Source organism: Olea europaea, chromosome 23 (genome assembly GCF_002742605.1).
Source record: "Olea europaea var. sylvestris chromosome 23, O_europaea_v1, whole genome shotgun sequence".
Lineage (NCBI taxonomy): Eukaryota > Viridiplantae > Streptophyta > Magnoliopsida > Lamiales > Oleaceae > Olea > Olea europaea.
In genome coordinates, this window is record NC_036259.1 from 7,193,590 (window position 1) to 7,207,122 (window position 13,533).

Genomic DNA, 13,533 nt, shown 5'->3' on the forward strand with positions numbered 1-13,533 from the left:
GAGAACATATATTTGACTAAATTTACTTTAGAAATTAAATAAACTGTTACGGGCCGTAAATAAGCCCTTAATTTTGTACATGTGAAATACAGTGCAAGACACAATTTTTCAACAGCAGAGTAATTACATTCACATTTCGTTAACCGTCTACTTAAGTAGTAAATTACCCTTTTTTCACCAAATTGGTCTTCCTGTGCGACCATTCCAGCTATTGATTCTTTTTCAGTCGATACATACACTTTCATTGACCGTCCTTGGATTGGTGACACCAACACTGGTGGACTTGATAGATATGTCTTCAGGCTTTCAAAAGCCTTTTGATGTTCTTCTTTCCGGATGAATTCGTCCTGATTTTTCAGCTTTAATAGCGGCGAAAAGACTTTAGTTCGCCCTGCACAGTTAGAAATAAAGCGTCTTAAAAATTTTACTTGGCCTAGAAACCTTTGCAACTCCTTTTTGTTGTTAGGTGGTTTGGCTTATAAGATAGCCTTCGCTTTATTTTTATCGAGTTCAATCCCTCTCTTATGTACTAAGAAATCGAGAAAGTTCCCTGCATTAACACCAAATGCACACTTCAAGGGATTCAACTTTAGCTTATATTGCCTCATTCGTTCAAACGAACATCTTAACTGTTCGAAATGGTCCTCTTCTTTAATAGACTTGACTACTATGTCGTCTACATACACCTCAACAAACTTGCCTATCATATCATGAAAGATTAAATTCATTGCCCTTTGATAAGTTGCCCCTGCATTTTTTAGGCCGAAAGGCATAACTACCCATTCAAAACATCCTAGAGACCCAGGGCATCTAAAGGCAGTTTTGTGTATGTCTTCTTCAGCTATATAAATTTGATTGTATCCTGAATACCCATCCATGAAAGAATACATGACATGTCCGGCAGTAGAATCTACTAAAGAATCCACCGTGGGCATTGGATATTCATCTTTGGGTGTAGCAATGTTTAAATTCCTAAAGTCTATACACACCCTTAGTTTACCATTCTTTTTTAATACTGGCACAATATTCGACAAACAATCAACATATCTGGCTGTTCTTATAAAACCTGCTTTCAATAATCGCTCTATCTCTTACTTAATCTCAGGGAGTACATTAGGAGCAAAACGCCTAGGAGGTTGCCTATGAGGTTTAAAATTAGGCTTAGTTGGTAATCTATGTTCCACTAAGTCTCTATCTAAACCAGGCATTTGTTCATATTCCCAAGCAAAACAATCTTTGTACTCTTTTAACAAAGCGATTAATTTGTTACTAACCTCTTGGTCGAGCATCTGGCTGATGAACGTTGGGTGATCTTCTCCTTCATCGCCAATATTTACTTTGATCAGAGGGTCTTGTGCTTGAGCGTTTCCAGGTTTGGCAATCCGCATCACTTCGTCGTCTAGTTCTTTTGTAAATACTTCCTCTTCCAAACAGTCCACCTTGTTGACTTCTCGACCAATGCTTTGCTCTAACTCGAATACTGCCAACTTGTCCTTCAGCACTTTTAGGGCAGTCTCTTCCTTTGCTTTGTCATTGCATTCCTTATTGAAAGCCATCAGTCTGGCTTTGAAGGCCTGAATGTCGGCCATTTGCTTTTGTAACTTAAAGTCCATTCAAGACTCCTTAATTATTCTTTTGCCAATTACTGGCTCTTCTAGGGCCACTATATTTGGCCTCATCTGTTTGAACATCTCAGTGAGTGCGTCCACTGAGAATGGTTCTTCGCTTTGTGCGACGACCTGAGTTTCTTCCCCGTCTTGTATCACTCTGACAGGTCCATAGTTCCTTCGTACATGAACTTTTCCACCGAGTTTTCTTCCGCGACAAAAGGCCTATGATCGGCCTGTACCACCTCTGCTTCACCTTTGTCATTCCAAAAAATTAGGCATTGATGGAGCGACGAGGGTATACAGCGACTTCCGTGTATCCAATCTCTTCCTAGGAGCACGTTGTAACTAGTAGGACCATCTATTACAAAGAAAACAGTGGTCCTAGTAGTCGTACCTATAGTTATGTTTAATGGCATAACTCCCTTAGCTGAAGTTGCTCCTCCATTGAAGCTAGTGAGGATGACTTCTATAGGAATCATGTCACCCTCTGTTTTTGCGAACTTTCTCATCATCCTAGATGGAATGGTGTTTATAGCTGCTCCATTGTCGACAAGCACTTTTGCCACTGGGACACCGTTAACTAGAGTTTTAACGTATAACGGCCTCAAGTGTTTAGTCAATTTCATGGTTGGCCGTTTAAAAATAACCTTTTCGGCAGCCTCTATTTCTACCTCTTGCTTGTTTTTTGTCGAATTATCCCCCTGTGATAAGTCGACGTGCAGTATGTAACGCTGATCCTCTGTCTCCTGAACTTCCTTCTTACTTTTTTCTAATGCTTTCTCATCAGTTATCCAACCTGTGAGAGGGGGCATTATTCTTGGAGGTGACCCATACTTTTCAGAGCGAGTTCCTTTTGGGTGTCCCGTACAGTACGTAGAAATCGAAAGGACGCCCAGATGGCTCCCCCAACAAGTCTACTTCGCGAACTCCCTCTTGATGTAGTTGCTTAAACAGAGTATTGCGCGATACTCCTCTCTTTTTCCTTTCTGCTTCTAGGTCGATCTCTTCTTCAATGACTGTCATCCTATCGTCCTCCTCGTCGTTGTAGGCCTCTCCAGAAGTCTGGCCTTCTTCACATACCAACACGCAGGCTTCTCCTTCGTTGTCCTCCCTCTCTTCTTCCTTTTCCTTATTCTTGAATTCATTAGCCAGTAGGTAATTATTGGCCACGACAGAAGGCAACGTACCGAATTGGATAGCAAGGGGCTGATCTAGATCTTCTTCATCCCTTTTGTCCCTTTCAAACCTTGATCTCCCAGAAGAGGTTTCTGGCAGTTCCTTCATTGATTCATCTGTACCGATTTCTTTACTACCTTCGAGGATGTTTTGATTGGCTACCTTGAGTAGTATAGGCGCTTTAGGATGTGGCATTCCTTGTTGCTGCCTCATCATTCGTCCGTAGTTTCGTTGGAAACGCTTTTGTTGGGTCCTAGTCATCTCATCGAAGGGTATTGCCCTTCCTGCACTGTACTGGAATGAATGCCATACATTTGGCCGGCGAGGTTGCGGCCTAAATGTTCTTCCAGTATCTGCTGGTCTGAACTGCCTTTCAAAAGCCGGTCCTCTATAGAATGATGTACCTCGCCCTCTACCAGGCTGAATGTTTGGGAAGAAGGCAGGGCGATGAGGATGCTGCCATGTCCCTGGTTTTTCCGTGTTTTCATTTACTTCCCTTTTACACCTTGCACACAGGACGTCTTCGTCCTTTTTTGGTTCTTTTCCTTTGATTCGTTCAAAGACGCTGGGATGTGGTCTAGGATCTTCTTCTCCATCATCTACGACCAATTTGAACTTTGGTAACTTGTTCTTGAATCCCGATGTTACCATGTTTACTCCAAGTGGCTGTGGGAAAGGATTCTCGTCCACTGCCATTTTTTTCTTATCATCGAACGTAATCCATCCTGATTCAATGGCATCCTGATTCAATGCATGATGGAAAACCAAGCAATTGTTAGTCAAATGTGACCATGCGTTATGCCACTTACAATATTTTTTACCCTTAATTTGTTCAGGGTTTGGCAATTTGTGCTTATCGCTCAACTTTATCTGCTTATCTCTATATAATTTATCGAATATAAGGTCAGCTTTGGTCACGTCGAACGAGAACGTTCTAGCCTTTATGTTTCCATCCTTTATGGGCTCATTTCTGCCCGATGGTCTAGGCTTGGCCATTATGGGACAAGTATATGTGTCCCCTTTGACCAATTCGGCCAAACACATTTCGGCCTGATCGTATGACTCGTCGTCGATGGTATGAACGTCAAAATTTGGGTCTTTGTAATAAGTCCCTTTACTAGAATTTTTCATTTGTTCCTCTTCTCTTATCAGTCGCTCATACCTAATAACATTCGCACTCAACTGGAAAAGGTCAGAGAATTCCTTGTCCTGGAACTTCTTTTTTAAATCAACACTCAAGCAGCCTTGAGCGATCTTGACAAATTCTTTTTCAGGCAGAGGTACAAAACACTTGCTTCTTGCTGTCTTGAACCTTTGGAGAAAACTTTCTGCCCATTCATTTGGCATTTGACGTAAATTCGTCAAATCGGTCAAAGTGACTTCAAACTCAGTTTTATAAAACTGAGCGTGAAATAACTGTTCCAATTGTTGCCATGTTTGAACAGAGTTCGCTGGCAAGTTGGTGAACTAGGAGAAAGCTACTCCTGTTAACGAACTAGGAAAAAGTCTCATTTTATGATAATCGGTTACATCACCACTTTGCAATGTGAATCGCCCTATGTGTTCTAGAGTAGACACCTCTCCTAAACCGGTAAACAGTGAGAATTCTGGCAATTTGTATCCTCTTGGCCATGGATATGCTTGATCTACCCAATCAGGATATGGCTTTGTGTACGTCGGCCTAATGACGGGACGCACCCCAAAAGCCATCTGATCCTGTACGATTTTCATAATCTGGTTCCTCAACATGACGTTGGGGTCATATGGAATTCCTACAGGTTGGTTAACTGTTGGTTTGCATGAGGCCTGATGTTTGGTCCTTGATTGGCAACAAAATTACCATGATTAGGACCATTACCATTAGCTTGAACATCTACTCCCTCGTTACCACGTGGAATATTCTGTCCATTGTTTAGGATATTATCTCTCACGTTTGGATTATCCCCCAAGTTAGGCATACCACTACCATTGCTTTGATTTGGTACTGTAGTACCCCCTTGGTTTGAAGTAGAAGGACCAGGAAGTGGTTCTACCCTTGACTCGGATTTAGGACCGAGGGATTATGTCCCACAATTGTCCTAGTTTGAAAGTGATTTGTAAGAGGTATAGCCGGTTGACATATTTGGCCTACTAACTTGTTCATCGTTTCATTCAACGTCTTTAGTTGTTTGGCCATGTTGTCATAGTGTACATTCCCATTTTGTGTAAATCTTTCCATATTATGAATACTTCGAAGACTTACCTGTTCAACGACGTCTTGCGTGAGTTCTCCAAGTAATGCACGCATGGTTCGAGGACTCAACTCCGTCATTGGTTCGTAACAACTGTTACTGCTCTGATTTTGTCCATCTGTTCGCGGAGAGGCATGCTACTCCTCATATCGCTCGATTACAAACTGGATTCCTCCCTGACTTGCCGCTTCCTTATCGGATCTCTGAGGCATATTGTTTCCCCTTTTGTACTTTCAACACCTAACACCACTGTCCTACCGGGCGTGCCAAATTATTTCGCGCGGGTTAGTCGCTAACAATTAAAAAGGGTCAGACGATTGTGCAAGGGATAGACCTCTTGAGACAAAGTCCCAAAAAGGGGTGTTCTTTTATTGGCGATGACTTTACAATTGGAAATGAAAAACAACGTGCCTCCAAGGGGCGCAAGCACACGAGTTACTGAAAGAAAAGTGTTTAAGTCTAAAAACTAAGGAAATGAAAATTACATATTCTCTGTTCGAGAGTTTTGGATTCGGTCCTTGCTTCTATGTCCTTTCTCCCTTTTATACTTTATAGACGATCTCTTTGTGATTAACTACTCTAAAAACTGCTTGATCGTCCTATAACTACCTACTTTCTTCGTAGCGGCCATTTTGTCATGAAAACTGCCTTTTAACTGCTGCCATTACCTTTCATCGTTCAACCGCTTTCGATTGAATTTCTTGAATCGTGAAACGTGATAGGGCTGTTTTAACAACTGCTTTGATAACTGCATTTCTTGATAACCACGACGCGTTATGTTTGTTGATACCTTGGGCGACTTTAAGGTTAGGGCGAAAATAGAGTAACAGCTCTGGGCGACCGTATGACACTCTATTCGTTCAGATTCTGGGCGACTTGCAAACTTGGGCGATGGCGTTACCACATTCTTGGACCTCCTTATTTGGGCCTTCACCTTGATTTGTTCGATTGGGCTTCGTTCTTTGGACTATCTGATTTGGGGATCCTCCAATTGGGCTTCACTCCTTAGGCTGTTCGATTTGGGTTGAATTTTTATGTGTCAACACAGTGATTCTAAATATCATTAAGCAGAAATACTAGACCAACACGGGGAACACTATCAGTGTCCTTGGTACCAACACATAGCCATGTAATTCAATAATTGTGAGGTAAAAATCCACATCAGGCATATTCTAGCAAATCCTGTTATAAGTTGTCAAAATTCGACATATCAGTGACCAACCCAAAATTGTCATTTGTCACCAACCTTGGTTCGAAAATTTTGTCAAGACCGATTCATTTCACCCCATAGTATATATTGGCCAGCTTAAATGATTTATTTAGTTAAAATTATTAATTTTTTTTAATTCGAAGTTGAGATAAATGATTTGAATAATTGTTAATTCCAGAAGAAGATTGGAAGCATTAACCAGCATAATTGAAGATAAGGAACAGACGAGCGGGCATAAACTTAATACAAAGAGCATTCTTCGCTTCAAATCCTTACAAATTATGCCAAATGAAAATTTTGAGTGAACAAGTCAGTGAAAGATCAGGTAATGTTAATAAATTAGGACGTATCTTCTTTATGATTTTGTTCAAAATTTATATTCCAACAAATTTTCTTATTTTGAAATCCACAACAAAGCAGGTAAATTAAAATTGGAACTGACGCAATTAGTAGAATTAGAAGCCTTTGCACAACTCCATAAGTAAAATTATAGGTTAAATGGTGTCTCATTAAATTTTCGTTTGAAACGTGTGCAATTACATCAAACATGCAGCATTATTCTATAATATTCTATTGCTATAAACTCTTGTTACACGTGTCCTTCTTGGATAGGTTGGGAAATTTATGTTTTTTTTTAACGTATAAATGGATTGTAATGTTGCCTAATCAAAACTTGCTCGCTTCCATAAAATGATATTGACATTAATTTTGATAACTTGAGCATGAGTGAAAGCAAAATTGTCTTAAAATACAATGTGAATTTTTTGAGCAGATTAGGCATTAAACTCGTATTTAATTGTGCGGGAGTTCAACCACTTTATAAAATCAACCAGATAGTGTCGAATGTCGGCCGATGTTTTAAAACTCGACCCAAATATCGATCCGAAAAAGAGAAAAGATCAATGGTCAAAAGGTTCAACTGCGGTCGAACTAGGGTCAAACCAAAAGATAATAAATAAATATTTATAAACATTTAATTGTTACTTTTCACAACAATATACAAATAATTTTTTACACCATCAATGTAAAATAAATACAAATATATCAAATGTATGTTTTTAATATAAATTTTAATATTTTTAATTTGTTAGACCACTTAAAAACTCATTTGAATTTTACTAAATAATTTGTAAGATTACAAAAATGTTTAGCAACCTATAGAAATTGAGTAATTTAATTTTTGTAGTCATGCACTATGTGGCCATAAATAATATTGAAAAAATTTGCTTTATTGGAGTTTGTCAATCCTACATTGAAAATGCATTGAAAGTGTGTTTTATTGAATTTTGTCAATCTCACATCGGAAGTTTATCAATTATGGGACACAAGAAATAGCCATAAAAGAGCTCCGTAAGTAGAAAGTTGAGTAAATGGGTTTCCATCCATAAGTAAACTCGCTTAGGAGTAAGAACATGGAGATTAAGGTTGAAAAAGAGAATAAGAGGAGTGACGAGTTACATATGATGAGGAGTATGATGAAATTTAAGCAAATGAATTCAGGTAGAACTCAAGACAGTAGTTATTCGAGTAGTGACTCGAGTGATGAGGGTAGTAAGATGAAGGGTAAGGGATGGGACAAGTCTAGTGGTAGAAGGCGTTACAGTTGTGGTAAGTCTGGACACTTTATTAAGGATTGTCCCAAAAAGAAAGATAATCTGAAAGGTAAGATGAGAAGTGAGGCGAATTTGGTTGACGGGTCAAGTTATAACCTTAGTGAGGTTTATTGAGAGTAAACCTAGATACTGCATATGCATCTGTGTGTGATCATTTCTGCATGTGTGTGATTGTCTAAATTTTGTTGCATGATTATTTGCTACATTTCAATGTGTTTGATATGTGCATTTGCATGAATTTGAGACAATATGATTACTTAGTGTAATTACTTGCATACATAGTGGGTTAGGATGCAATAACATTGTGTTGTGTGTCTTTTGGTGGGGTGGAGTGTAGATGCCTAGAGGTACATTGTGGTTTGTACCGAGGATATGGAGTGTGACATTTGGATCACGAATGGAGATGTGATCAAATATCTAGAATCATTTATCTGTAAAGAGACCCTGATCAGATGGAGTGTGAGAGAGATACTTCTATAACTTCTGTTAGGTGGAGACCCATTATCCAAGTAGGTTGGGAGAAGTGATGTGGAGATAGAGAATTATCCCATGGACTTAGGATCTATTGTGACTTGTCAGTTAGACATGAGTTGGATGATGAGAGGAAATATGTGTTCTCGAGGTGTGAGCAGCATGAAATGGGATATGATAAGTGTGGTGGGATCTTTTCGTAGAGTCATTTGTGCATGTGTTGTATATGGCGTTGACCGTGGTTTGATTGACTTGGTGTTAATCTATGGTTCTATATGAACGTGTTTCTGAAAAGATTTATGTATCTTATCCTATAATATATCATCATCGCACGTGTATTAGCTCTTAATTGTTTACTGTTAAATATTTGTTTTTATTTGGGTGTTTTTTGACCTTAGCCCCAGTGAGTACATGGAGCAGTTATGGTATGTGTTTCAAGTTGGAAACACGAGGTAAAGGCTGTGATCCGATTTTATTGGCTACCTTGATTATGTAAGTGATAATTGTGTGTTTTGATTGCTTGCAAATTTATTGGGTATCAAGGTGGAGATTTGTTGGGTTTTTTGATACCCAATAAATTTCGGGCTATGATGTTAACGTGTGTTAATATTATTTTATAGGCATAAGTTAATGAATAAAATAAGTTCAACAATCAAGTCCACTACACCCGCCCAATTATATTTCATCTTGAATGACTTGGATTTTGGCTTGTTTACTTTTTTAAAGGTCCAACTTAAAGCCTAACCCTAGAGTATATATATGGCTGTAACCCTAACCACTTTCTTGTGATGTTTTGTGTAGTTTTGAGAGAAAAATTAAGGAATTCAGGCTGCCCCTTTGTGTGTGAAAAAAGGCCTCTAAAAGTGTCCAAAACGCTTGTTTAACGCGTGCAATTGCTGGTTCTTTGATAGTATACCTTTGTGGTGTCTTCTCCTAACTTTTGTAGCCACAAATTTTCATCTTTTCTAGTCCTACGTGGATAAAGTTGAATAGCAATCGAGATGAATTAATTTGTTTTCGTTTGGAGCCTATTGGATTGGTTATTGGTAGAGAAAGGTACGGTGGAATGAGCCCAGAAATCACAGATTTGAAGATCTTTAAAGAAAGCTTCCACAACAATTACTTATTTTATCTACTCATTCTGGTAGATCCCATTGCTTAAATTATAATTTAAGCACCAACAAATAATGCTTAAATATTCTTTTCAATGTTTATTTTTTCTTTTTATTTTATTTTTTTTCATTATTGCTCGTGTTGTATATTTATCGGTTAAATAATGCCGGCTGAATTTCTATTGCAACATGTACAATTTCGTACGTCAAAGGAATGAAATAGAATTCATTCAAAATGAGCAAATAACTAGTACAAATGTTGGATAATCTTGGGGATACGTTTTAAACTTCAGTTATTCAGAGTATTGCGATCTAAGGTTTAGTATTTAATCATTTAATTAACCAACAAGCAATTTGATGGAAGGGTAATATTCACGTATTTAATGTCAAAATGATATTTTCTTTTTCCTAGTTTCTTGTCAACATCACTTAGCGATATTAAAATTAAATTTGGACCGATCTTTATAGTTTATGCATGTTGATGAAATCTTAAGAGAGAAATTTTGGACACAATTGGGAAAAATGGCGTTCTCATAGTAGACGATAAAATCCATTTAGTGTTATATTTTTGTGAAAAGGTTGAGAAGTAACTCAGTACTTGAACAATACGCTAGAAAGTAATAATGTAGTTTGTCCTTAAGAAATTTCACTAAGGTCACTTGGAAATTTATTTCATCACGCAAGTACTTCAATTTATCTCAATTATATCATTTAAAGTTTATTTTTATGGCAATTAGACCATTTCATCTCTAGCAGACACTATTGCACTAAAAAACTATAGAACAAAATCAAAGTGAATTATTCAATGTTTTAAAAATCGACCTGAGCATCGACTCGAAAAAGGAAGAGTGTCGAAGTTTAAAGGATCGAACCGGTATCAAACCGGATGACAAATTAAATAAATAAATACACAAATAAACTATAAAATATCATAACTAGAATAGATTTTTAAATTTTAGTTTTCTCATTCAAAATAAATATAATCAATATTTGTTACTTAGATTTATTATAATAATTTATTTTATAACCTTGAAAACTAACAATTAATATGTCCAAAATAATTTGTTTTGTTCAAATTGAAAATTATATTTCTGTTGGGATTTATGATTTGTTAGTGAAAATGATGAAATAAATTAGGAAACACTTAGAATTGACAATTAGCAAGTATTCCATATTGGGAGATTACCATAACATTGGAAGAATAGTCTCCTTTAAAAAGGAGCTAGTATCCCTCATTGAAAAATTCCTAAAACGTTGAAAGAATGATCTCCTTTAAAAAGAAGCTAAAGGAGAATCAATTTTATAAAAAAGTTACTTTGGCCTTCAATTGCAATGGTTGACACATTAAGAAATTAAAAGTTTTTGAGGGAAGAAAATCAAATTACACGAAAAAAACTGTGGCCGATTTTTCTGGTTCACTGTTAAACCGACCGATTTGACGGTTTATTAGCCAATTTTTTTTTATTTTTCGGTTAGTTTATGAGTATTGGACCTTATTAAACGCCAGTTCACGATTTTTCAAGTTGAACTAGCTGGTCCGATCCGATTTTGATAACGTTGAAATTATTTTTAAAAAATATGAATAATATTATCTAGCACTACTTATAATAGAGCACCTACCTAGTTGTGAAGGTATATTGGGTTCAATTACCTACAAAAATATGCAAACGTTTGGTAGAATTTAATGAACCTATCATAACCTTACACCTCGATAGGTACTTCAAAGTTAAATACTCTCTCGTCCCATTTATATAGGCTAACTTTCCTTATTTTTTATCCCAATTACATAGTTTTGTTTCTTTATCAAGAATGTTTTATTTTGTTCATCTGCTATTATACCATTATTTAATTTGCTCAGTTATAACAAATAATTCCCCACTTGCTTTTGAAATTGTACAAATAAGGCTAAACGAGAAATGTTTTTAGCAAAATTCTCTTTTTCAATAGCATTAAATGAGATTTCTTGCCCCCAGGGTATAGTTCAGTGGTGCAAAGGATAGGAGTGAAGTTATCTCACGCCTTGTTGGCAGCTACAGTGTGAGGGTTCGATTCTCGAGACATGAAATTTGACTCATTGTAGACACATTGTACAGACAGTTTTTATTTCCTGACTTGCTGAAGCACATTCCGCGATTTACATCCCTTACAAAGCTCTAGGGACGGAGTGGTGAAGCCCTCAAAGTTGGGTTTCAACTTTTTTAAATAAGATTTCTTAATCCGTATGAAAAATAAAAACAGCTTATATAAACGAGACTTAATAAGTATAAATTTTAACCACAAATTATATATGGCCCGCATATACTACTCATTTATTATCATTCATTTATGGAAATGTGAAATTTTAAGCAAAAGACATTTTTTCAAAATGTGTTTACCACCTAATATATTATTTCTTCCAACTTTACTATCTCTTAAGAAAGAAAGCTAGGAAATTATTTTGGTGGATCAAGAATTTCCAAAAGATAAGTTCAAAAGATGACTAAAGTTGTTGCCAACTTTTCCAAGTGGGAGACAAAGAAAAGTATTTTGAAGACTTTTCTTATATTTGATTAATTTTTGCAAATGGACGGAGCAAAAGTTTCAAAAGGTGCAATTGTTCAAGATTCCTTCTCCAGATTGAAGAAAATTTCAAGTCCGAAACTCAAAATTTCAAGTATAAAAGCAGATCAAGTGTTCAAAGTCTCCTCGGAGTTAATTAAGTGCAGCTCTCATTAGAGTTAATTCAGTATAGCTCTTAAGAAAGTGAATTTAGCAGGAGATAAATCATTCTTATTTTTCAATTTTTACTTTTAATCTTGTAATTCAAAGTTCATTTCAATATTTGTATTTCAAATTTTCATATATCAATAAAAATTATCTTCATTCAAACATTTGTTCCATTTTCACTTCTACTCTTCCTCTCCTGGGTCCATATATATATATATATATATTCAAGAGATTTTTTATTTTTAAAAAGTATATTTTACAATTGAGAGAACATTTATAAAATTTTGAGAGTAAAATTTTTTAAGTATTCTAACAGGCTATTTATTTTAATACTTAACCTTACTACTTCCATAAAATGTTTATTATTTTTTATTTTTACAAGCTTCCATCCAAATTATTATATTATTTTTCACCATTAAAATTTGAAATTCTTTGAATGCATTTAATTATAAAAAGTGGACTTGACTTTCCAAATTTATAAAGTCAAACTCACTCTCTAAATTAAAATATCAATTTAAAGAGTCTTTGAATATAATTTTTAAATATTGACTCTTTAAAATAAAGAGCATTTTAAACAGTCTTTTGAAAATGCTTCGAGTAGTTGGCAAAGGTTGTATCTACATATATAGAGACTTATTTTATACAAAGAAATTATAAGTTATTATATTATAAATTATAAATTAAGCTAATCCAAGCATGTGAATAGTTGGCAAAGGCTATAAAGCATTATTATATGACAATTTACTAAAGTTTTTATTCATGCGCACGTTATATGTATATAATTATAAGTGAACCCAAGCATGTGAGCAGTTGGCAATGGCTGTTTCTTATCATACTTAATTCACACGTTAGGAAAATAACATTTTCCTTTGGGCTATGCTACTTTTATGTAGCCCCAAATACATCGGGATTGACACCCTGCCAATAATTTTTTTATTGATCGTGGCCCCTCTCACAAGAGGGAGCTGTACAAATAGTATTTTTTTATTAGCTTTCCATTATTTTAATTTATCAATCACTCAATTATTTTTAGCCCCCGTTTGGCCCCCATTAATTTTTATTTTTTTTTCTATTTTCAATCACACAATTTTTTATAAAATAAAATTACACATAAATTAAAAACTTTTCTTTATTTTTTAACCATTCATTTTTAAAAAAAAATACTATTTCATCCCTTAATTTTTTCACATAATGGGGGCCAAACAAGGACTTAGTAATTATTAGATTCTTGGGACGAGCAAAAAGTTATTTACCCTATGCTTTGTTTTTTCCTTGAGTTACACTGAATCTATGACATGCATTTATGCGTTTCCTACCCCAGTAGTGTGGACAGGACCATTTGTGGTTCATTTTCCAAATTTAAAGGACACCAAAAGAAAAATAATAATAATAATAATTGTGAAT